Genomic DNA, 24647 nt, shown 5'->3' with positions numbered 1-24647 from the left:
GGAATGGCAAAACTACAAAGATTACTAAGACATGCTTTGGGTAAGGCTAGGGTGAAACACGCCCTCTAATATGTTACTGGTGAGAATGCAGAGAGCCACACACTGCTCGAGGGGGTTGAGCAACATCTGATGAAAGTACACACGCATTTGCCTTTTGACCCAGCAATCCCAGGTCTAGGAATTCACCCCGAAGTTATATCTCCAACACTACAAAGATACATATGCAGGAGGTCATTCAGGGCAACAGCATTTACAATTGCTACATGTTGGAAACAACCTAAGTGCGCATGCACAGAAGACTGGTTGAAACGCCAGTATGTGCACACAATAGAGTGCTATGCAGTTGTAATAAAAATAAAGCCAAAACGGAGTAATTTCCAGAAAATATAGTTAAGTGAAAAGAGAAAGTGCCAAAGACTGTCTATAGTATGCCAGCTTTTATGTAAGAAAGAAGGGGACATTTTCTTGTTAAACGTATCTGCTAACTTGAGCAGAAAGTATCACCAGCAGGATAAATTAGAAACTAAAGAAATTAGTCACACACAGGGTTGAGTGGGAATGGGATCAAAGGACAGGAGGGCGGGAAAGGGAGAAAAGAGACGGGGAGTGACACTTCTCTGGATATACTTTTTTGCACAGTTTTGACTTTTAGAACTGCATTGTGTTTCACACACTCAAGAAAAAAAACAAAGTCAGAGGAGAAAAAGCAAAATGGAATGCAAATAGAAATAAATGAACCTAACTCTATTTCAAATGCGTAACATAAGCGACTTTAAGAAGGGCAATAAAAAGATCCTGCACCAGTCTCGGACATGGTATTTTGACTAGATGCCCTCAGGCTCAAGACAAAAAGAACTGTCAATAAATATTGAGCCTGCGGTCTTGGGTTTGTTTTCCACAGCGTACAGGTTAGCCATTCCACAGCGATGTCGTGTGTGTTCTAGGATTCAGTAAACGAGACTGAGTTTGTTCACTGTCAGAGAAAACGGTTTCAGACACGGAATGCGGAAGGCTGGAAGGAACCCACCGGTGTTGAACGGAATCGGAGGCGTAAGTGGGAACTTCTATAAATATATAAAATATTTATAGTTTGGGAATTGCTAGATTAAACCAAATCAACAAAGTTTCCCTACTGCAGGGTTTCTCTGGGTCTTTAATTTCCTCATACATACTCTGAATCTCCCGCAGAGGATATAATACTCCGTGGTTTCCAAAAGTATTTGACCATGGAACACTTTCCCATGGGGTATGACACAGGACTAAAGCTCATCCGACAGCTTTCAAGATGGGCAGAACCAGGCTGGCAGTTCGGGCGCTTCCTAGCTGGGAGATTTGAGCAAGCTCCTTTCATCTGCAAAAACTGGGGGAAATGTGAGTTCTGAGAGGTATGGTGAAAGTTAAATGAGATCGCAGCAACTTATTAATTTTTCACTTTTCTCTTTCTCTTCTCTCCCCATTCTCCTTCTCTTTCCCTCCCTCCTTTCCTTTAATGCTCCCATCTTATCCCCTCAGGGAGCCAGTTCCCACGAGCCAGCTTCCACACAGAGCCCCTGGTAGGACTGACAGTGCCGAGAGTACAAATGACCAGGCCAGCCCGCCTGAAAGCAATTAGCTTTGTGGAACGCTGTGGCCTTTTCTTTCCTCTTTTTGAAACTGGCTCTGCCTGAGCCCAGCACCTGGGTGACAAGCTGGATTTTATTTAAGAAGCCAAAAGAAAAGGGAAAAAAAAGACGTGGAGGGCAACTAGCATGGCTTGCAGAAAATTAGAGGCCCCTCATTCTGGTCTTCAGGAGGCAGGAAGGTGGCAAGCGGAGGGCAGAAGGGTCACCCTGACCTTCCCAGCTACATAGACGCTGTTTTCCTCATGGAGGTGAAGAGCTTCTTTCTCGTGGATTAGCTTAGTCTTGGCTGGAGGGATCTAGGTCATGGGTTGCAGGATGAGCAGGCAGCTCTGATTGGCTGGGAAACCCCCAACCAATTTTAAGTGAATTTAAACCAAGCCAAACCCAGAGGAGGCCACGTCCTCTGAGAGTTGGGGACACGGTTGGAGAAGGGAAGGTGGAGATGAGTCCACTGGGATTTCTGATTTCTGAGAGTTTTATATCCTCCGTGGGTAATAACCCAGGCCCGCCTGCAGGTTCAGCCTCAAAGCTCAATGATTCCCCAAATGGGGATGAAAAATCCCTGGGAGGTCCCCTGGCAGCAGAACAAAGGGAGAAGGACCAGATCCGCCCGAGGGGCCAGACAGAGTGGCTCAAGTGACCAAGACCAATTCCATCCTCTCCATCCCAAGGGAATGACAGCCTTGTTCCACAGACCTTCCTCTTACGGTTCCTCACAATGGCACTAATAAGATCGGCCATCTGTTGGGCACCTTCTGTGTGTCAGACACTGTGCTAAGCACTATAGTGTATATATTTATTATATTTTCCTATTTAATCCTGGTAACAGCCCTGCCAAGGAGATATTCCTTTACTTAACAAGTATTTGCCTATTGAATGCATTCTATGTGCCAGAAACTGAGCTGTAGGTACTGTTAATATCATGATGAATTTACAAATAGTGGAGGAATCCCATTCTACAGTAAGGAAACTGAGGCTCGGAGAGGTAGAGTAAGTTTTGATCAAATGGCTCCCATATACTTCAACCAGTTAATGAAGGCACCACCGCAGCCCCCCAGCCGAGGCTGTGTGTGGACAAAGAGGAAATGTCTCATTGGAAGTGGACAGCACCCTAAATATAAGCCTTCACAGGAAGTTATTTTCTTTCAACAAGAAACTGAACTTCCTTTCTATCGCGAGGACAGGTTCTCCTGTTAGACAAGCAATGATTTGTCCATTACTTAATAATAAATAAGATGGTCAGCAAGAGTTTCCTGAGTAAGACTTTTAGACAGCACGTGTAACCACTCCGCCTCCACACCTAGGGGAAGCCCAGCGGATGTGAGAAGAAAAGAGAAACTGAGGCACAAAAGTGCTGAGTAATTGTCTTCCTTTGATCAGAATCACATCTAGAATCTCGTCCATCCAGAATCACAAAGTGCTAGAACCAGAAAGAGGATTCATGCACTCCTAAAGAACACCGTGTGGATGCCTCCCCAGTGTCCATCCGCTTCTCTGGGTAAGAAATCCCAATTTTCACAAAGAAAGCCACATGTCCCTTTTGTAGCCCATTTACTTTGGAGAAGCTGGTGTTGTTCCGGCTCCAATCAGGCATCCCATTCCCTGCCTCAGTTATGGATTCAGAGATGGGGATGCTGTTGACGGGTGAGTGTTCTCCAATGAGGTGCAGGCAGATGTCTGATAAACTTCTAGAAAAGAAGTACCAGTGCTCTTCTGAGACAGTGTCCTCCCTTTGGCTTTGGAAGAGGAAGCAAGGTGTCCCTTGCCTCAAAGATGAAGCTCTATAGAAGGCAAAGCAGACAGCCTGAAAGAAACTGAGTCTTGAGCACCTCACTGAACCACTGAGCCAGCTGGAAGCTCACCCTCACTGTGAATTTTGCAGTAAACCCCCTGTATGGCTTAACCCAATTTTAGTTGGGTTATACGGCACAGAGGAACAGTGGCCAATATGAAGCCAAACTTGTCCTCCTTACATGTAAAGAAACTGAGGCCCTCACAGGTCCAAGGACATGCTCAAGGTCACACATCGGGGTTGGGGGGGGAGAGTCAAATTCTTTCTGGAAGTCTCCAGAAGGAAGAACACGATTCTAATTTGGAATTTCCCTAAAAATGAACTTCTACCACGGATTTCCTGTGGGGAAGAACATTCCAAAGTTGGAGATACCCAGTAATAAAATAGGGTGCCCTTGAGGAAGTTAGATTCCCCATCATAAGAAAGGTTCAAGCAGAAAGACAAAAAGACTCAATGGCAGAGTTGCAGAGCGAGTTTAGGTCTCACGGAGATGGCTTGTCTGCATGTCCCTGACTGCATGGGCTGGAAGGGATTCCAGAAGCCACCGTGTTGGTACCTAAGAGTTCTTTCAACATGGAGGCTGTCAGCAGAACTAGGACAAGCACCCTGAATCTCTGACTCCTAGTCCAGGACTCTGCCTACCGTGACACCCAAGTTGTCCTAAAGAAGTGTGATGTGCAAGGGGTGTCAGCAATAATGGGAGGCAGCCTAGTGTCGTGGCTAAGAGAATCGGCAGTGGAAATAGAGCTGGCCCTTAGACATATGAAAAGATACCCAATCTCATGCATAATAAGAGAAATGCATACTGAAACTGCACTTACATACCACTTTTTAAATCTGTCCGATGGCAGAAACCCACAGGTTGACAAGCTGTTCAGTTGATGAGGCTGAGCAGAAAGAGACACTGTCAAACTTGCTGGTGGAGCGCATATTGGTATAAGCACTGTGGAAGATGGTTTGGTAGTATTATAAAAAATACAAATGCGTGGCAGGCCTGGTGGCATAGTGGTTAAGTTGGCAAGCTCTGCTTTGGTGGCCCCAGGTTCACAGGTTCAGATACCGGGCATGGACCTACACACCGCTCATCAAGCCATGCTGTGGCAGCATCCCACATACAAAATAGAGGAAGATTGGCACAGACGTTAGCTCAGCAACAATCTTCCTCAAGCAAAAAGAGGAAGATTGGCAAGGGTTGTTGGCTCAGGGCAAATCTTCCTCACCAAAAAAAATAAATAAATAATTACAAATGCGTACACTCTAACTTAGCAATCCCACTTCTGGGACTCTGTCATACAGATATGCTTGCACGTGGGTGGAATGACATGTATCCAAATAGAATCATTGCAGCAGTGCTTGGAATAACAAAAGATAGAAAGGTTCTATGTGTCCACCCATAGGGGACTGGGAAAGTACTGTGGTTTATCCATACGATGGAATGCTATACAGCCACAGGGGAAAAAAATGAGGACACTCTATGAATTGCTCTAGAAGGAAGTTATGTTGTTAAGGTGAAAAATTCTTGGAAAAAGGAAAATGCATAGTAGCATGTAAAATGTATTACCTTTTAGTATTTCTTATATTTGTGTGAACCCTAGAAGGAATCTGGTAGAAGTGAGGATGTGTGGTTAGAGGTTGGGAAACCGGGTGCCTGGGAGTTCCTGAGTGGATGGGAGTGAAACTGTTCACTGTTTACTCTTTTAAGATTATATAATGAAAATAAGAAAATCAAATGTTTTTATTTAACAGTTATTGTAATTTCATTATGTCCTACATATTCATTTTAAAAAATGGAAATTATAGATGTAACAGATATGGGTTTTGCCTGCTCGTCATCTCCTTGGGGAATCACTCCTCCCTAACCTTCGGTCCTTGGATTTGGGGAGACATCTGTTCCAAGCCAATCCAGTCAGAAAATTCCAACTCCCCAGCAAAAGGGTCCACTCAGAGTGGGCATAGGACCCAAGCATGGACACGTGGAGACAATTCTGGGACTCCGGCCCAAACGATCAGGAAATAAACAATCTCTTTCAAGTGAGTTTACCTTGCTGGTAGACTTTGAGTTTAGAATGGCTGTTGGCCGTCTCTGCTACCTCATGGGGAAAGCTGTGGTGGATGGTTCTCTGGGGACTCTGCCAACAGCCCAAAGTGTTTGCTTCCAGGGTTTCTTCGACGCCAGCAGACGCCAACAGAAGCCTGCTCATCAACCCGCACGACAGCCTACAAACACCAGGGAGTTAACACCCCTAGGTCCTCAACCCACAGAAGCAGAAGCCAAGGATAAACATCAATACCCCCAGGTAAACTCTCAGGCAGACATTTCTGAGAGGCTTTCTTGGCAGTCCTCAGAAGTCTGGGTCAGAGTCCAACCCCACTGCCCAAAGCAGTGACTTTGATGACATACCTGTACTGGTCAGGGTTCTCCAGAGAAATAGTACCAATAGAATATATGCATAAACATGTCTAATGGGAGAGATTTATTTTAAGGAATTGGCTTATGTGATTGTGAGGTCTGGAAAGTTCAAAATCTGTAGAATGTAAAACAGTCTGAGGTCTATTTTTAATTTTTTGAGCATATAATCTAGCAGTTCCACTTCTGGGTATTGACCTGGAAAACAGTTATTGGAAAAGATATATGCATCCCTATGTTCATTGCAGCGTTATTTACAATAGCCAAGATGTGGTAGCAACCCAGGTGCCCATTTATAGATGAATGGATAAAGAAGAAGTAATATATATATATATTAGAATATTACTCGGCTGTAAAAAAAAAAATGAAATCTTGCCATTTACAACAACATGAATGGACCTAGAGGGTATTGTGACAGAGAAAGACAAATATCATATGGCTTCACTTATATGTGGAATTTGAAAACAAAACCCATGAACAAACAAAACAAAACAGAAACAGACTCATAGATACAGAGAACCAACTGGTGGTTGCCAGAGGAGAAGGGGTTGGAGGGTGGGCAAAATAGGGGAAGAGGATTAAAAGGTACAAACTGCTGGCTAAAAAATAAATAAATCATGAGGATGTAAGGTACAGCATAAGGAATATAGTTAACCATATTATAGTGAAGTTTCAGAGTAGTAACTATATAGTGGCTACTAGGGGGCAGAGAATGACTAGGACTGACTGTGATGATCAGTTTTTAATGTTTATAAATACCAGATCACTATATTGTACACCCGAAACTACCATAATGTTGTATGTAAATAATAGATCAATAAAACGATTAATGAATTTTTCAAGAAAACAAAAATCTGTAGAGTGGGTGGCAGGCTGGAGAGTCAGGTAAGAGGTGATGTTGCAGTCTCGAGTGAAATTCACAGACTGGAAGCTCAGCTGGGCTCTGTGTGTCCCGGTCTGGAGGAAGAGTTGCGTCTTCAGGAAACCTCAGTCTTTGCTCTGAACAGCCTTCAACTGATTGGATGAGGCTCACCCTTATTATGGAGGGTAATCTGCTTTACTCAAAGTCGACTGATTTAAATATTACTCACATCTGAAGAAAAGCCTTACAGCAACATCTAGACTGATGTTTGACCAAACAACTGGGCACCATAGCCTAGTCAAGTTGACAAAAAAATTGCCTATCACAATACCCTTAGATTGACTTCCTCCTTCACTCATTCTCCCATTCCCTCACTCCTGCTCCCTGAAATTGCTTCCCAAGTAAGTGACCTGCACAAAGTCCTTGTCTCAGGCTCTGCTTTCAGGGGAGCCCAGCACACACCACATAGAACACTATTGGTCATTTTCCCCGGCTCAAACTTGTCATACATTTCATTATTTAACCAGTTCTTTTTTTTTTTTTGCAGAGGAAGATTCACGCTGACCTAACGTCTGTTGCCAATCTTCCTCTTTTTGCTTGAAGAAGATTTGCCCTGAACTAACATCTGTGCCAGTCTTCCTCTGTTCTGTATGGCCACAGCATGGCCACTGACAAGTTCCGCACCCATGAACCAAACCCAGGCTGCCAAAGGAGAGTGCACTGAACTTAACCACTAGGCCACTGGGCAGGCCCTATTTAACCATTTCACACCTCTTTCCAATGTCCTTCAAATGCACTTTGATTATACAAATGTAACATAATTATTAATTACATACAATACAAAGCAGTATCATATAAGTGAGTGCTCAAGTCTATAAATATCGTGACTATTTAGAAAAGAGGGCAATTCCTGCGGGCTGTCATGGTCAGAAAAGGTTTTTAAAAGGAGGAGAAATGTTTTCTGATCTTGCAAGATGAAGAAGATTCGGATAGGTGGAAAAGAGAGGGACGGTGCCTCCCACAGGAGAGGGGCCACCTGACACAGTTGACCATTAGTGAACCCGAGCTCCGTGCCCACCACTTTTCTAAGCCTTGTTTATGGATTAACTCATTTAATCCTCATAATAACTTTGTGAAGTACCTGTATTATTTACACTGTATAGACAAGGAAACAGATATAGAGAAGTTTAAGAAACTTGCCCAAGGTCCCATGGAGCTGGGATTCCAACCCAGCCGGCCAACGCCAGGTCCCACACTGGCAACTCCACCCTTCTCGTTAGGCTGTCATGTGTCTCTTTTGAGCTGAGCTGAGGAGCTAGGTTTTCAGTTTTGTTTTAATTGTGGTAAAATACACATAACATAAAATTTACAATCTTAGCCATTTTTAAGTGTAAAGTTCAGCAGTGTTAAGTTTATTCACGTTGTTGTGTAACCAATCTCCAGAAATTTTTCACCTTGCAAAACTGAAACTTTATACCCATTAAACAACAACTTTCCATTTCCCCTCCCCCAGGAAGCCCCTGGCAACCACCATTCTGCATTCTGTTCCTATGAGTTTACTAATCTAGAGATCTCATACAAGTGGCATTGTACAGTATTCATCCTTTTGTGTCTGCTTTTGTCACTTAGCATGATGTCTTCAAGATTCATCTATTTTGTAGCATGTATCAGAATTTGCTTCCTTTTTAAGGCTAAATAACATTTTGTTGTATGTATATACCGCATTTTGTTTATCCATTCATCGGCTGGTGGACATCTGGGTTGCTTCCACCTTTCACCTAGCGTGAATAACGCTGCTATGAATATGGACATGCAAATGTCTGTTCAAGACCCTCTTTCAATTCTTTTGGCTATATATCCAGAAGTGGAATTGATGGATCATATGGTAATTCTAGTTTTAATTTGTTGAGGGACGGCTATCCTGTTTTCTATAGCAGCTGTACTATTCTATATTCCCAACACCAGGGCACCAGGGTTCCAATTTCTCCACATCCCCAGAGGAGCTAGGTTTGGACCCTTCTGATACGAAGGCAGGACATCTGAGTAGAACTGTCCAGGAGACAGCTGGAGACACCGACCATGACTCAGGTGAGAGGACGTACTGCTGACAGATTTGGAATGTATCCGGCGAGAAATGGGAGAAGCCATGAAAGATCAAAGAGTTCACTGATGACAGCGGAGGAAGGAGAGCAGGAGATGGGGACTAAGTCTTGGGGAATGGCCCAGTTGGATGGCACATTAATTGGCAAATGGCAGCTGCTAAATGTTTTTTAAAAACTCGTTCTCTCTGTTAAACATTCCCCTGCAGTCCCCGGATTTGCTTAGCCAACCCTTTTGCATATTAAAATAAATACCAACTTCTCTCTGATGGAGTTACTCAAAATCAAAATTAGAGACTCTGGTGATAGTTAACATCTGTAGAGGTTTTTATTTTTCATATATGTAATCCTTATAACAACCCTGTGGGGTAGACATTATTATTCCTCCTGTATAATCTTCTGGGGGTGTGGGGGTAGACAGGAGCACCTCCAAGAGAGGGACAAGCTCTCCCGGCCTTGTTGCATACTCCCACCCAGGGGGCAATTAGAAGGGAATTTCTAGACTTCGGGCGCTGACAATGATGTGTCTGCCAGTTGGCAGGGATAGCGTGCATTTAAAGTGTATGCACAAAGATCAGAGGTTGTCAGGGGTTTGGGGAGAGGCAAGGACGAATAGGTGGAAAACAGGGAATTGTTGGAGCAGAAAATCTATTCTGTGTGAACCCTAACGTAAACGATGCACTTTAGTTCATAATAACTAACCCAGACTTATAAGTTGTGGAGCCAGGACTGAAACTCAGACCTTCCGATGCTAGAGTCTAATTCTTTCTATTATTCCATCCCACGTCTCTAGAGGAATAAGGTCTTCTTTGATATTTAAATTTTTTTTCCAGCTTCCGAAGCTTCTAGTTCTCTAACCACTAACTAGCAGTCAATTACAGGGCGCGCACACGTGTGGGCGCATGCATGCACGATAACGTTTGAGTGTGCTTCACCCAGATCCTGTGGCTTTCCAGCTCCTTAAGTCAAACTTTTAATGTGGGGCAGGACTGTGTCCCCAGGGCTAGCCTTCCACAGAATTATACGAAGAAACACACCGAGAAAACCAAGGCTAGGGTCAGCACAGGGAGATTAAATCACATAGAGATACCCAGGGCTTTATGTCCTTGAAGAGAATGATCTTCCTGTTCGTGGAGGAAGAACAAGATGGATTCAGTCATTCGGTAAACATTTACTGGGGCCTTGGGAAACATAGATGAGTAAGATACAGTCCTTGTCCTCCAACAATTCACTGTCTCAAGGGTAGGGTGGGTAAGGCGAGTTAACATATAATTACGTGCAGGGTAATACCCAAAATATTTTACGACTGGAAGAGCATGGAGGCCAACCAATCGGAATGGATGCTCCACCATTCAGAACACACTCCAGCCATAAGCAAGCCACCTGGACACTCTCATATGTATGAGTCAGCTCGGGCTGCCATCAGTACCGTAGATTGGAGGCTTGCACAACAATGAGCATGTACTCAACACGAGTGAACTGTACACTTAAAAATGGTTAAGATGGTATGTTTTATGTTTTGTGTATTTTGCCACAATGAAAAATTAAAAAAAAATTTTTTAAGTAAGGGAGTGGTCAACAGGGTTGAATTCTGCTGGGAGGTCCAGAGAGATAAGAAGAAGACAAGTGCCCTGGCCTTATGGACAAGGAGGCTGCGGGTAAGGCTGCAGGAGCAGCAGTGGGGCTGAGCAACCCCACGCCGGTGGTTTTGGGAGAGAGTAGGAGATGAGGAGATGGAAAGCCAAGAAACTTCCCTGAGAAGGAAGGACGAGATGTGTCCACAGCTAAGGGAGGATGGGGCTGTGGGAAGGGCCTTTTTCCCTTCTTTATTAAATTCCTCTTTAAAACTGCAAAATTAGAGCATGCTCACCAAAACCAGTTACACAATACTTCAACCCACAGAGAAAACACAAATGATCCTCCCTACCCACCTCCACTCCAAGCCAGATTACTTCTGTTAACAGCCCAATGGTGCTTCGGCATCTTCTTCATGCTTAGGCTGACTTTATTCGTGTGTAGTGTGTGCAAAGGCCCTGAGACAGAAGCAGGCCAGGTTCAAGGAAAAGTCTGTGTCTTTGGGGAACGTGAGCAAGGAGGACAGAGGTAGCCTAGGGAGGTAGAAGTGAGGTCATGTGAAACCCGTGATCCTGTATTTTATTCCAAGTGTGCTAAGAAGTGAAGGGAGGATCTGCGTAGGGGAGATATGATCTGTATTATGTCCTCAGGGACTACTCTGACTGCCGGGTGAAGAAGAGACAACAGCAAGGGTTGAAGTAGGGAGACTAACTAGGAAGCCATAGCAGAAGTCCTGGTGAGGAACATGGTGGCTTGGCCCAAGATGGCAGCGTCGGGGTGTTGAGAAGTGGCTGGATTCAGAAGATATTTTGAAGAGAAAGATGACAGCACTTGCCCCTGAATTGTGCCAGTTTATCAGAGTGGTTAAGAAAAGTCCCCAAACTCAGACAGCTTGGAAGAGATGGAGCTGGGATTCAAGCTCAGCGCATCATTAGAGTGGAACACTGAACGAGAGTCCCTACCCTCACGAAGCCCACATTCTAACCATGGAGAGCCAGTGTACACAGCAGGCACGACCCTGAAGCCAGGTGGTCGTGGTCACATCCCAGCTCTGCTCCTTAGCAGCTGTGTGACCTTGGGCAAGTTACTTGACCTCTGTATGCCTCAATGTCCCCATGTGTGAAATATATATATATCTTCTCCTGGTTCCTGGCACAGAGCTCCTAAAAATGTAATTTCCTAAGTGATAAGAGCAGTAGGAGCATCTTTTGTTCTAATATTGGTCTTTGACACAGGAGTCCTAAGTCCCGTGAATGTCCTGGGTGGTAGGACTGTCTTTTGCTGAATGAGGTGACTCTTGGTGGGCTCCTGCATTGCTTCAGGATGCAGGCTGGCCACCAGAAAGACCAAGCCATGATTAGAAGCTTAGAACTTTCAGCCCCACCCTCATCCTCTGGGAAGGGGAGAGGGGCTGGAGATTGAGTTCATGATCCATCGTGCCTGCGTGATGAAGTCTCCATAAAAATCCCAAAAGTACAGGATTCAGAGAGCTTCTGGGTTGGTGAACACATTGATGCGCTGGGAAGGTGGCGCACCTCCACTCCACGGGGACAGAAACTCCCGCACCTGGGACCCTTCCAGACCTCACGCTATGTACCTCTGCATCTGGCTGTTTGTCTGTATCCTGTATCATATCCTTTACTATATAATAAACTGGTAAACGTGTTTCCCTGAGTTCTCTGAGCTGTTCTAGCAAATGATTGAACCCAAAGAGGGGGTCGTGGGAACCTCTGATTTATAGGTGGTTGATCAGAAGCATAGGCAATAACCTGAACTTGCAACAGGTGTCTGGGCCGGGAGGGACAGTCCTGTGGGGCTGGGCCCTTAACCTGTGGGGTCTGTCCTAACTCCAGCAGGTGTCAGAACTGAATTGAACTGTAGGACACCCAGCTGGTGTCAGAGAATTGGTTGGTGTGGAAAAACAGCACGTGTGGTGTCAGAAGTGTTGTGCGTGTGAGAGTAGAGGAGAAATACAGGAGCGTTTTTTCCAACTCTTCAGGTCTAAGAGGGAAATCGTCATCCTCATTGCTACCTCATTGCCTGCCGTGAAGAATAAATGAGCTCGTATACAAAAAGGGCTCGGAACAGTACTTGGCACAGTAGGACACCCTTTATAAATGTTAGGTAAGATTACTGCAGAGGTCAAGTTCCTAACCATTATGCTATTGGGCCTCAGTTTTAATTTCCCATCCTGACAATGCAAATTAACAATGAATTTCTTCCTTTGTTCTGCCAAATTGAGAATGTAATGTTGAGGGCTCACCAATGGCAATTGACTCTATAGATACGAGAAGTGAGAATTAATAATAATAATAAATAGTAATTAACATCTGTTAATTAGAAAAGTTGCCATATATGTCTAGGTATATAAATGCATTGAAATAAAATGGTAAAGATCAACCCCAAAATGATGACACTGCATGGACAGATCACGATGGGATTAGGGGTAATATTTGGTTTCTTTTCATGTTCCTTTTTTTTCAGTCCTCCGTAATGCATCTGGATTCATTTCCTAATCATAAAAGCAACCATAAAAGTTATTTTTTAAAGTAATCTCTGGGCAAAGGATTTGTAAGCCCAAAGGAAACTGGAATGCACCCAGGTTCGTTCCCTTTTGGTTTCATCTGAGGACGTGCCCTGAGAAATGAAAAAACACCAACTCTTCACCATCGTGCCAAGGTGAGGCCACAGAGGGACAGCTCAGAAGTGGCTTCTGACCCCAGGCAGCCCTGAGCCAGGGAAGAGCGGGAGAGCAGCAGCTGCCGGCCAGCTCTGCAGAGAATCCTCGCTCTCGAAGAAAGTGGGGCGCAGGGCGGCGAGGTTGGGAGAGCTGATAGCACGGCCTAACCCTGAACCACACAAGGCCAGACTCGCCTAATTAATCATATTAATCGCAAAGAAGGAGCTTTAAGCAAAAAGGCACACTGAACCCATCGTGCAACTAAAGAATATTCAAGCTTAGAAACCCCCCAGTCCAGCTGCCTCGTCAGGCTGCTCCACCTGCAATAAAACTCAAAAACTCTCCGGGTCAAGACTTCTTTGCTTCCGCTCCGCACGGAGCCTCGCACAGGCCCAGGTCCACAGGAAACGCCGTGCTTTGGTTATTTTAATCGATATCTCTTGTTTTCCCTCAGCAGCATCTATCGCTCCTTTTCCCCGTAAAAATCCCCCAGCATCCCTCCCAACTCTTGGCAGCCTGTCAATCAAGGTGACTTCCCTTCCCCTGCCCAGGAGGCGGGCACTGACCCTCAGCTAAGCCAACCAGATGCTTTCTGCCTTCAATAGGGTCCGAGTGGATCCTGCCACCTCCCCATGGCTCCCTCCCTCCCCACCCCCAACAAGCCTTTTCATGGAGTCAGATATTACCCAAATCCCTGGAACTGAGCTGGTCCTTATCCTTTCAGAGACCTGGTTCTGCCGCTTTTCTCCACTTCTGAGAGTACCCCAAGATCCTTCCAATAGAGCCCATTTTTTAATTTAAGAAAGCCAGAGTTCTGTTTCTGTTGCTTGTACCCAAAGGACCCAAACTATGCTATTCAGCATCAAGAAGAAACTTAAGTAAAAACAATGAAAATAATTAACATTGATTTGGCTATCGCTATTAATAAATTACTTTCATCCCCATTGTCTCCTTTGGACTTCCAGCAAACCAGTCGCTCAGAGAGGTTCAGTGCCTTGCCCAAGGCCACACAGCTAGTAAGGGACCAAAGGATGGCTTCAAACTAGCTCTTCAGCCTGCCAGACCAGAAGCTCCACAGCCTGGAGGGGACCCTCTCTTGCATCACCCCTCCTCACCCCAGTCAGTCCTTCCCTGGCTTTGAATTTTTCTCTACTTTTCGGTTGCGAGTAGGTAGCTTACAAATTCGTCAAGGACAGGAAGAAACTCTTTCTCTTGCCACTTCTTTTCCAGGCCAGGCCTCCTCTGGGAGTCTAAGTGCTCAGACCCCGTGCAAGTTCTTGACGCTAGGACCTCTCATGAAAAGCGGAGTGAGCAAACGGGCAGACCTCAGGCTTCGGGAGCACTCATGCTGCAAATATCTGGTCCTCAGGGCACAGTGGTGAAGAATGCAGACGGAAACCTTGCATTCTAGGGGAAAAGATCTTCTACAGGTGCACAAATAAATATATAACACAATACCAGGTAGTGACAAATGCCCTGATGATAAAGCAGAGTGAAGGGCTGGAGAGCGGAGTTTTGCATAGACAAGCGCGTTCTAGCAGAGATTGCACTGAGGCGAGAGAGCAAACCAGGTGAATATCTGGGGAAGAGAGTCCAGCTGAGCCACAGAGGGCACGGAGGGGCTTCTGGTGTGCAAGGAACTGCGTGGAGGCCCGTGCTGCTGGCTGAAGGGGGCTGAGGGCGGAGCTGGCAAAGCAGGCAGAGGCCAGAGGAGGCAAGACCACGAGGGTCTTGGTAAGGACTTCGAATTTGGTCCCAAGTGTGATGGGAAGCCGTGGGAGGGTTGTGTGAAGAGACTAGCATAGTCTGATTCTATTTTAAAAAATCATTCTAGCGGGGGGAAACAACCCAACTGGCCATCAATGCATGAATGGAAAAACGAAATGTGGTGGATCCATACGATGGAATATTGGTTCAGCCATAAACAGGAATCAAGTACTGATACATGCCAGACACAAAAACACACACTATGGGATTCCACTTATGTGAAAGATCCAGAATAGGCAATGGACTTCCACAGAGACAGAAAGCAGATTAGCGGTTGCCAAAGGGAGAGGGGATGGGGAGTGACCATTTAATGGGGATACAGGATCTCCTTTTGGGGGTGAGGAAAATGTTCTGGAATTAGATAGTGATGATGGTACACAACACCATAACTGTAAATGCCACTGAACTGTACGCTTTAAAATTATCAAAATGGTGAATTTCATGTCCTGAGTATTTTATCACAATTTAAAAATAATAAAAAATAAACAGCTCACCTGGCTTACATGTGCAGAGAAGGGCTGGAGAAAGAATAAAACAGAGACCAGCAGGGAAGTTCATGCCGGCTCTGCCTCAGGGTTAGGCTCATTCCTTCCCCTCTCCAAGCCTCAAATCCTTCACCGGTAAAAATGGAAACTCTCACAGGCCCTACCTCTTGGGCTCGGCGAGAGGAGTGGTCCATTACTTTTGAAGCGACCCAGGGCTCAGTCCATGGACCTTTCTTCTTTTCAACTCAGACTCAACCCCGTGGAGATCTCGTCCAGTCTCACGGCTTTAAGTTCCATCTCCCAACTCGTCTGCAGCCACCTGCCTCCCTGAACTCAGCTGCTGACGCCGCATCTCCACTTCAGTTTCTAATGGGCACCACCAGCTTCACGTGTCCAAAGCAAACCGTTGATCTCCGCCCCGCCCCTCGCGTTTGACCTTGCTCCCTATGTCTGTAAATGAAAACTCCATCCGGGGGCCGGCCCGGTGGCCAAGCAGTTAAAGTTCCACGCACTCAGCTTCGGCGGCCCTGGGTTCATGGGTTTGGATCCCAAGCATGGACCTTCTCCACTCATCAGCCATGCCGTGGATCCCACACACAAAATAGAAGACTGGTGCAGATGTTAGCTCAGGGGAATCTTTCTCACCAAAAAAACCTCCATCCTTCAGATGGAGGCCAAGTATCCAGGAGTCCTGGACTTACCTCTCTCGCGCCCTCCTCATTCAATCAGTAAATGCAGCCGACTATGTCTTCAAAATATATCCAGAATCCCACCGCTTCTGGTCCAAGCCACCATCACCTCCCACCTGGATTACTGTAATAGCCTCCTGGTCCCCCCAGCTTCTGCCGTTGGGCCCCCTTTAACCTATTCTCAACACTACAAGGAGAGACCCTGTTATAGGTGAGATCACGGAGATCCCCAGCCAGCCCTCCAACAGCTTCACATCTTATTCAGAACAAAAGCCAAATTCCTTACCTTGGCCTACAAGGCTTTACATGACAAGCGCCGCTTAGCTCTCTGGCCTCATCTCCTGCCACTCTCCTGGCTGGTGGTGCTTCAGCCATCTCCTTGCTGCTCCTTGAACAAACACTTAAGACCCTCACACTTGTCCCTTCCACCTGGCTCTTCTCCCAGATACCCATGTGGCTCACACCCTCACGTGTTCCATGTCTACACTCCAAGGAGATCTTCTCTGATGCCCCTTCAGGACTGCCAGATAAAGCACAGGACCCCCAGTTAAGTTTGCATTTCAGATAAACAAGGAGTAACCTTTTAGCATAAGTACGTATCATGCAGTATTTGGGACTTTTTTTACATTGGATATACTTAAAAATTATCTATTGTTGGGCTGGCCCAGTGGCCGAGTGGTTAAGTTCGCATGCTCCGCCTCAGAGGCCCAGGGTTTCGCCGGTTCAGATCCTGGCCGCGGACCTAGCACTGCTCATGAGACGGTGGTGAGGCAGCATCCCACAGAGCACAACCAGAAGGACCCACAACTAGAATATACAACTATGTACTGGGGGACTTTGGGGAGAAGAAGGAAAAAGAAAAGATTGGCAACAGATACCAGCTCATGGTCAATCTTTAAAATAAAAATATCTATTGTTTATCTGAAATGCAAATCTAACCAGGTGTCCCGTATTTTTATTTGCTAAATCTGGCAACCCTGACTAAAATTGAAACCATCACCTCGATGCTGGTAAACCCCCTTCCCTGCCTTTATTTTTCTCCTTAGCGTTTATCACCATTTCATGTATCATTCACATTACTTACTCACTTTATTTAGTCTGTCTACACTCGCTAGAACTGTGCTGTTCAATACAGCAGCCACTGCCCACATGTGGCCATTAAGCACTTGAAATGTGGCTAGTACTAGTGAGGAGCTGAATACTTTATTTTATTTCAATTAATTTAAATTTTAAAGTGGATAAAATTATTGAAAAATTGATTCAGTTATTGAAAAACTTTTAAGTGTGTTTAGAACAACTTGCATAAGAGAATGTACTTTTTCAACTATAAATTTTATGAAATCAAAATACAGATCATGTATTTCCAATGAAAATTTAGCATTTAAATTGAAATGTGCCAAAGTGTAAATTACACATCAAATTTTGAAGACTTAGAACAGGAGAAAAAGAATGCAAAATATTAATAACTTTTTATGTTGATTACATGCTGAAATGATAATATTGAGGGTATGTTAGAGCACATATACTGTTAGAATTAATTTCACTTGTTTCTCCTTTATTAATGTGGCTTCTAGAAATTTTTTAATTGCCTATGTGGCTCACATATTTCTTTTGGACAGCGCTGCACGAGAAGGCAGGCTCCTTCTGGGTCCAGTTCCCCTGGAGCAGAGCTGAGACCAGACTTGGGGACCTACAGTTTATTCTGGAATGTGATACCAGAAGAGAAGGAAGGGACTGGGGATAGTGAGAAAGAAGTAAAAGTCAATATGAGTGTTCATTATCGAGGACGCTGTGGTAACGGGGAGTCTACTCCATGGGGACTTCCTGAAATGTTACAGGAAATGCCTTCCATAATTGTCTCCTTAGAGACAGGAAGCTGAGCCTTTATCCACCAGCTCCCGGCCCCATGACTGCACGTTGAGGGCTCTCCCGGGGTGTTCACTCTTTCACACTTGTGGGTTGCACTTGTTCATGGGACGAAGAAGTTTGCACTGCTTTGGAAAACAGCAGAAAACCCCCTAGTTTGAGTCTTCGGTAGGACGTTGGCAGTCTGAGGCCAGAGAGCTTGCGAGAGACTGTCCACCACATCTACAGCTGAAATCAGAGGAGCACCAAGGGGACGTGCTGGGCACAACAGGGGAAGTTGTCTTATTCAGCTCTTAATCCCCAAAGCCTAGAACAGTGCCTGGAACATAATAGACGATCCATAAATAATTTTGCGAAAAATGAATAAAAATATCTGCATTCAAAAATCTGCTGCTGTGTGCTCAGTATATAATTGATCAGTAAATAACAGTTCTTTTCACTATTTTCTGTTTGACTGCCAACTCAGAATTCCTGGCTTCAAATTTCACTAGTTTTTTTGACCAGAAATTGCTCCTCTCACTTCTTAATAAACAATAAATACCATCACCTCAACCTTCTCCTGGACGTCATGGCAACAAGTCTTCTGCGCCTTCCTCCGCAAGACCTAAGGCGGCAGACAGGGCTGAGAACTTGGAGTATGACTCCCCCGACAAGAAACAGTCTGCCCCTTCAACCAGCCTTCTTTGGACATCAATGTCAAAGGGGACAGGACAGCTTGGGGTGTTTATTCCCAGCCCGTAAAAGACACAGAGTGAATGTCATTCTCTCTCCTCTTTAGCACCTCCTCTATTCCTTTGTGCACAGAGCAAGTGCTAATAAATGCTTACTAACACCTTCCAAGCTTCCATGGAAAGGATCCACGGCTGCTGTAAACCCACTGCCTACCAGCACCCCAGCATCCACAGAGGACCAGCCCCTGGGAAAGTCCCTATACTGCCAAGTTCCAGGAAGCACCGACAATACTGCACGTGCTTATAGGCGTAAAAAGGGTAATTTGCTACTTGTAGGGACAAGCCTTTCTTGGATGTTAATTTATCTCTTTAACTGAGGCAGTACAGTTTCTGCTCCTAATCAAGGCCCATAATTATCTGCACCTCTTACTGCTGCTTACAACATTCGTCTCCTGCAAGACCGACCTTCTAGCTGTAGTTACAGAAAAGCTATTCCTCCAGCTTCACTGAGAGGCAGTTCTCGTTTCCTGGAGGACCCCGGTATCCTCGCAGCAGGTGAAACCAAAGGGTGAATGAGTGATTCTGACCCTCCCAATGGGTAGAAGGATGCAGGGAGAAAGGAAGAGGAGGAGACTCAACTAAGGAAAGAAAACATGTAGAAAACGATTCCACCATAGAGACTTGTCAAGCAAAATTATCTCAGAAAATGTGGCTTTAAGATCTGGAGGCTCTGGCCCAGCCAAAGTCAAATGATCACCGTCTCCTATTTCATCTTCCTGGGCACATGGGAAAACTACGTTTCCCAGCAACCTTTGCAGTTAAGCTGCTGCCCATGTGATCAGTTCCAGCCAATGTGCTATGAGCGAAATGATATGCAGCATGCTCTTTTTTCCTGTGTCATGGCCTAATTGGAAGCCATGGGTTGAGATGGTGCATCACAAAATAGTGGAGCCCAAATCATGGAATCACTGTGGAGAGGACCGATGCCCAGGAAAGCACCAGACTGCGTGAGTCAGAGACTGAGATGCTGGGTCGATTGGCTCCTACAGCATAAACCTGGCCCATCCTGAGCAAAACGGAGACTTTCTGTTACTTCCCAATCCATATTTAAAGAGTTTTGTGAAATATTCAAGGATCCTTGGTTGAATGGGACATTTCAAAAGTTATATAGTTCAAATAAATGGGGGAAATGAGATACACACAGGGAGGTCTCATCATTCACCTAAGTGCTTGACTTTCGCCTCAGTTTCCTCCTGCGTAAAAGGGGAATAAAAACAACACCTATCTCAGGGACTTATCTTGAGGTTTTTAAAAAATACTCCTTTTAACAAATACGTATAGTACTCACCATGGCCAGGCGCTGTTCTAAGATCTTTACCAACGTTAACATATTCAATCCTTGTATTAGTTTCTTAGGGCAGCTATCACTAGGTATCGTAAGACAATAGAAATTTCTTCTCTCTCAGTTCTGGAACCTAGAAGTCTGAAATCAAGGTGTCCCCAGGGCCATTCTCCATCCAAAGGCTCCGGGAAGACTCCTTCCTTGCCTCTCTCCCAGCTTCCAGCAGCTCTCGGCAGCCCCTGGCATTCCTCGGCCTGCACTGTATCACTTCGGTCTCTGCCTGCATCTTCACATGGCCTCTTCCCTCTGTCCTCTTTATGTCCGAATCTCCCTCTCCTTTCTCCTATAAAGGCACCAGCTGTTGGACGTAGGGCCCACCCTCATGCAGTATGACTCTAACCTGATTACATCTGCAAAGACCTTATTTCCAAGTAAGGTCACATTCACAGGTTGTGGAGCTTAGGACTTCAACAAAGCTTTTTGGGAGACACAATCCAACACATGCAGTCCTCCTATGAGATGGGTACTAATATTATTCCCATTTTACACATGAGGAAACTGAACACAGAGAAGATAATATGCTTGTCGAGGGTGAGCCATCCAGCTCCAAAGTCTGTGCTTTTCTCAAGACGCTGTGATAAATGTTAGGTGTCTCATGTGCCAGGCTCAGTGCCAGTGGCTGGAGACACAAGTACGGGCAAGAGAGAATCTCTCCTTCCCCAAAATTACAGCAGAAAAGAGGGAATAAAACAATAGCCCATGTAATTCAAAGCAGAAAGCTCTAAGAGTTATCAGAGAGATTGAACAGAATGCTAAGGAAATGAGAAATTACATCACAGAGAAATAGAATCCAACCTGGACATTTAACCGGTGATGGTGGGAGCAGACGACGTGGCAGACAAAACAGCACAAGCAAAGGCAGAGGGATGGGGAAGACTGAACATGTTCTCAGCAAGAGGGAGGGAGTGAAGTGCGGCAGTGTGAAAAGTGAGATACGACGCTGGAAAAGCAAGTTGGGGCCTCATGACAGAAGGCCATACGACAGATAACAGCAGTACTAATGTAAGCGATGTTGACTGAGTTCTTCCTCTGTGGCAGGCACTTTTCATAGGTTCCCACATCATTATTTTATCAGGCTAAATTGGACTTGCTGTTTGGAATGGCTGTCATCCTTGCTAGCCTGTGAGCTCATGGAAGTACGATTTGTGTGTTTTCCACTCTGTGCTCAACCTGGCACACAGGAGATGCTCAGTGAAGGAAGGAGGCAGGGATGACCTCATCCTATATCACTGGGGAGTCACTGAAGGCTTCTGAACAGGTCTGGGATGTTACTGCAGACATGGAAGTTGAGCACGAAAACTCAGCCCAGCCATTTCTGATTTGCCCCTAACTGGGCCAATATTTATTTCATTATCCTGACAACCATGAGACAACCAGAGTTGTCTCACAGAAGCTGTGCAATTCCAGCTAAAGGCAAATAAATGATGTTCTAGATGACCAGCATAACTACATAGGAGGACTGGTCATTACTTCCTGTAGGGACTTCTAAGGTATAAGAAGCTCCAGTCCAGAACCACAGAGACAGAATAATCTAGTATGCCTTCTCACAGCATTATTTGTAATAGTAAAACATTGTAAACAACCTAAACATTGATCACTAGGGAACTAAATAAATACATTTTGGTACATCCAGTTTGCGCAATATTGTATATATACCCAACAAAAGTACAATGTAGATCTATTCGCACTTACACAAAAAATTTGCAAGCAAGGTGTCCAAGAGTATGCTGAAGGGCACCCTGGAGACTTTGTGGAATTTTTTTTCTCCCCAAAGCCCCCTGGTACATAGTTGTATATTCTTCGTTGTGAGTCCTTCTAGTTGTGGCATGTGGGACGCTGCCTCAGCGTGGTTTGATGAGCAGTGCCATGTCCGCACCCAGGATTCGAACTGACGAAACACTGAGCCGCCTGCAGCGGAGCACGCGAACTTAACCACTCGGCCATGGGTCCAGCCCCCTGTGGAATTTTTTTTAAGTGAGACCAGTTAGTGACAGTCTGATTGCTCCATTGCAGAGTTCCCATCAACCAAATGGTTCCATCCATTAACCATCCTTTGATAATTGCAAAATGGCAGCTTTCTAATTCTGTCCTTCGTTCCACATTTCTTAGCTAGAATTCTTCTACAAAGGTCTTTCCTTCATCAATAAGAGCTACTTAGTTGTCTGAACATACGCTTCATTCAGGAGAGGCAGGAGATCTGCTTAATACTTTCCTTTTATTGCCTATTTTGAGAGTAAGTTGTTGGGGTCTTAATTCTTTCCAGTGGTAACCAGCACATTTAATGGATGGTTGCTTGGTTTTTTGTGTTTTTTCAATTTCTCTTTTTTATGTATGCATTATGAATTATGGTTTTTTACATGTTAAATGTGTGTTCAGACAGTCACGTTCCTTATTCTTGCTGACGTTTAAGTTGTCTCATCTTTGGTCAATGGGAGCCACTTCATGTGAACCCCTGGGACTTTTAGATGTGACCATTAACCTTTGGTGGCTTTTTTCCTTTCCCTGATGACAGCTGCAGGTGCCCCAGACTCATGTTATGTGTTTCCTCTCCCAGCCCTGGAAGAAGCGTCCCTCTTCCAAGGAGCAGCCCTGGTTCCTTTTCAGGGGAATGGGATAGAGAACACACATAGACTTTTACTTGTAAAGGAAACTGACGAGAGTATACACAAGAAACTATTAGCAACACTCGCCTCTGGCTTAAGAAATCCGATCTGGGGTAGGCAGGAGACTTATTTTCCTTGTCTGCCCCTCGGTGCTGTTTGAATTTCTTTTACAAGGTGCATGCATTACTTTTTTTTTTTTTTAACACTGACAACTAGTTTAGAAAATAAACAATCTCTAACAGTGAAAAGATAGACCATGTCCCAGGGGAAGGGACTTTCGGGAATCACTGAGGAGCTGGGAGAGTGTATTTGTTTGCTTTGCTTTTATTTAATTAAGGAGGAGGGGAGACTGGGGATTCCTCAGCCCTGAGCTGTTTCCAGCTGCTCAGAAGTTTGTCTCTGGAAAGTGCGTCTAACTGGATGGACGTCAGTTGCCACATTTTTTCCTCTTGGTTGCTCTGTCTGTTTGTTGTTACCGTGTTTTTACAGCTTTTGGAAATGGTATGAAAGTAGAGATGGCTCATTGTTTGTTTCCTGATCTTCCCTCTCCTTATGTCCAGTCTCTCCCTGGTCACAAAACACCCACGCGCTGTCACCTTTGACCCAGGATGGCCAGGTTTTGTTTCCATGAGGTGTTTCTGGTGGATTCAAAAACAGCAGCATGGAGCCAGCCCTGTAGCGTAGTGGTTAAGTTCCTGTGCTCCGCTTCAGCGGCCCAGGGTTGGCAAGTTCAGATCCTGGGCTTGGATCTACACACCACTCATCAAGCCGTGCTATCATGTCATCCCACATACAAAACAGAGGAAGATTGGCACAGATGTTAGCTCAGGGCCAATCTTCCTCACCAAAAAAAAGAAAAAAACCCACAACAGTAGTATCCAATGAATTCTACTCTTCTTGGTGCCTTGGGAGAATCCAGGCCAGTCACTCAGGCAACAACTGGCGCTGTGTTTCTACTTTCAGCATGGTGCCCTCATTTCATGCCAGGGGCAAAACTCTGACACTGGCACTGTCCAATTGATGGCAAATTCCAGAAGAAGCAAAAACAGAGAAGGAAGACCGTGTACCCAGCGTTAAGAACACAAGCTCTGGGGCCAGAGAGATACACACGGGTTTCCGCCAACTCCAGACAAGTCACTCCACCTCTCTAAGCCTCCGTGACCTCTTCTTCAAATCACGATTCAAACAGCGCCTCTGGATACGAGGCCGGGTCTGAGGATTCAGCAAGCTCACGCTAACAAAGCCCTTAGCACAATGCCTCTCACACCAAATGATCGATGCTGGAAGTGATGTTGCTGCTTCTGCTGCTGATGGTGCTGACTTCCACGATGCTGGGCTGGTCCCTTCCTTCTCGCTCCTCCCATAACCTTGCCTCTGTTTCCATAATGCTTTCCTAGCATTGGGGTTAGCCGTGAATAAAAGAGTTTTTCAGTAGTTGTGGTGCTGATTATTGTTATTGTCGGTGTTGTTACTTTTAAATTCCAAACAATAGCTTTCCTGTATGGGGGAGAAGCACCTCGTGGGCAGTGTGGGGCGGCAACATGAGCATACCTTTATACAGACAGACCCGGGCCCTAATTCCAGATCAGCCCCTTGCTGGTGGGGTGCCCTTGGGCAAATTGTTTAATAATTCTGGGCCTCGGTTTCCTTACCTGTAAGACAGGCATCATCATCACTAATTCATTCAACTAGTTTTTATTAAGTTTTCATAGGTGCTAAATACCATGCTGGGGATATAAGAACAGAGAAAATTTAAACCGAACTGGAAAGAAATCTCCCTCTGGAGTTCTCTGCTCCAGAGAACGGTGATTAAGAGCGTGGGCTTTCAATGTAGACAGACTCTGAGCTCACAAGCTGTGTGAGCTTGGGCGAGTTCATCGCCTTTCCTCACCCTCAATTCCCCCATCTCAAAATGGCGGTGGTAAGATGGCGCCTTCCTCGTGGATGGTTTTGAGGCCTCAGTGAATCCTGATGGGAAGCCCTTAGTCCAGGGCCGGCACCAGTAGGCGCTCAGCAAGGGTTAGCTGCTATGATGATAACTCAAGTGCTGCCAGCGCCCTGTGGGAAGTTTGTGCTGGTTCCAGTGGATCATGACACAGGGAGGTCAGGGATGTGGGAGTCAGGAAA

The 24647-nt window shown here is 45.3% G+C and overlaps 1 long non-coding RNA gene across 2 annotated transcripts; it reads left to right on the top strand.

Annotated features, from left to right (window-relative positions):
- The first annotated feature begins 897 nt into the window (after positions 1-897).
- LOC139085156 (uncharacterized) lies at positions 898-10321 on the top strand. Of its 2 annotated transcripts, none has more exons than XR_011543230.1 (4): positions 898-1050; positions 2927-3120; positions 5574-5711; positions 8649-10321. It is a non-coding gene; the product is annotated as an uncharacterized lncRNA (long non-coding RNA). The 2 variants fall into 2 exon arrangements; XR_011543231.1 differs by having other exon boundaries at positions 934-1050; positions 7231-9044.
- The last annotated feature ends 14326 nt before the right edge of the window (positions 10322-24647 follow it).

This window comes from Equus przewalskii, chromosome 8 (genome assembly GCF_037783145.1).
Source record: "Equus przewalskii isolate Varuska chromosome 8, EquPr2, whole genome shotgun sequence".
NCBI lineage: Eukaryota > Metazoa > Chordata > Mammalia > Perissodactyla > Equidae > Equus > Equus przewalskii.
This window is presented reverse-complemented; position numbering and strand designations above follow the sequence as displayed.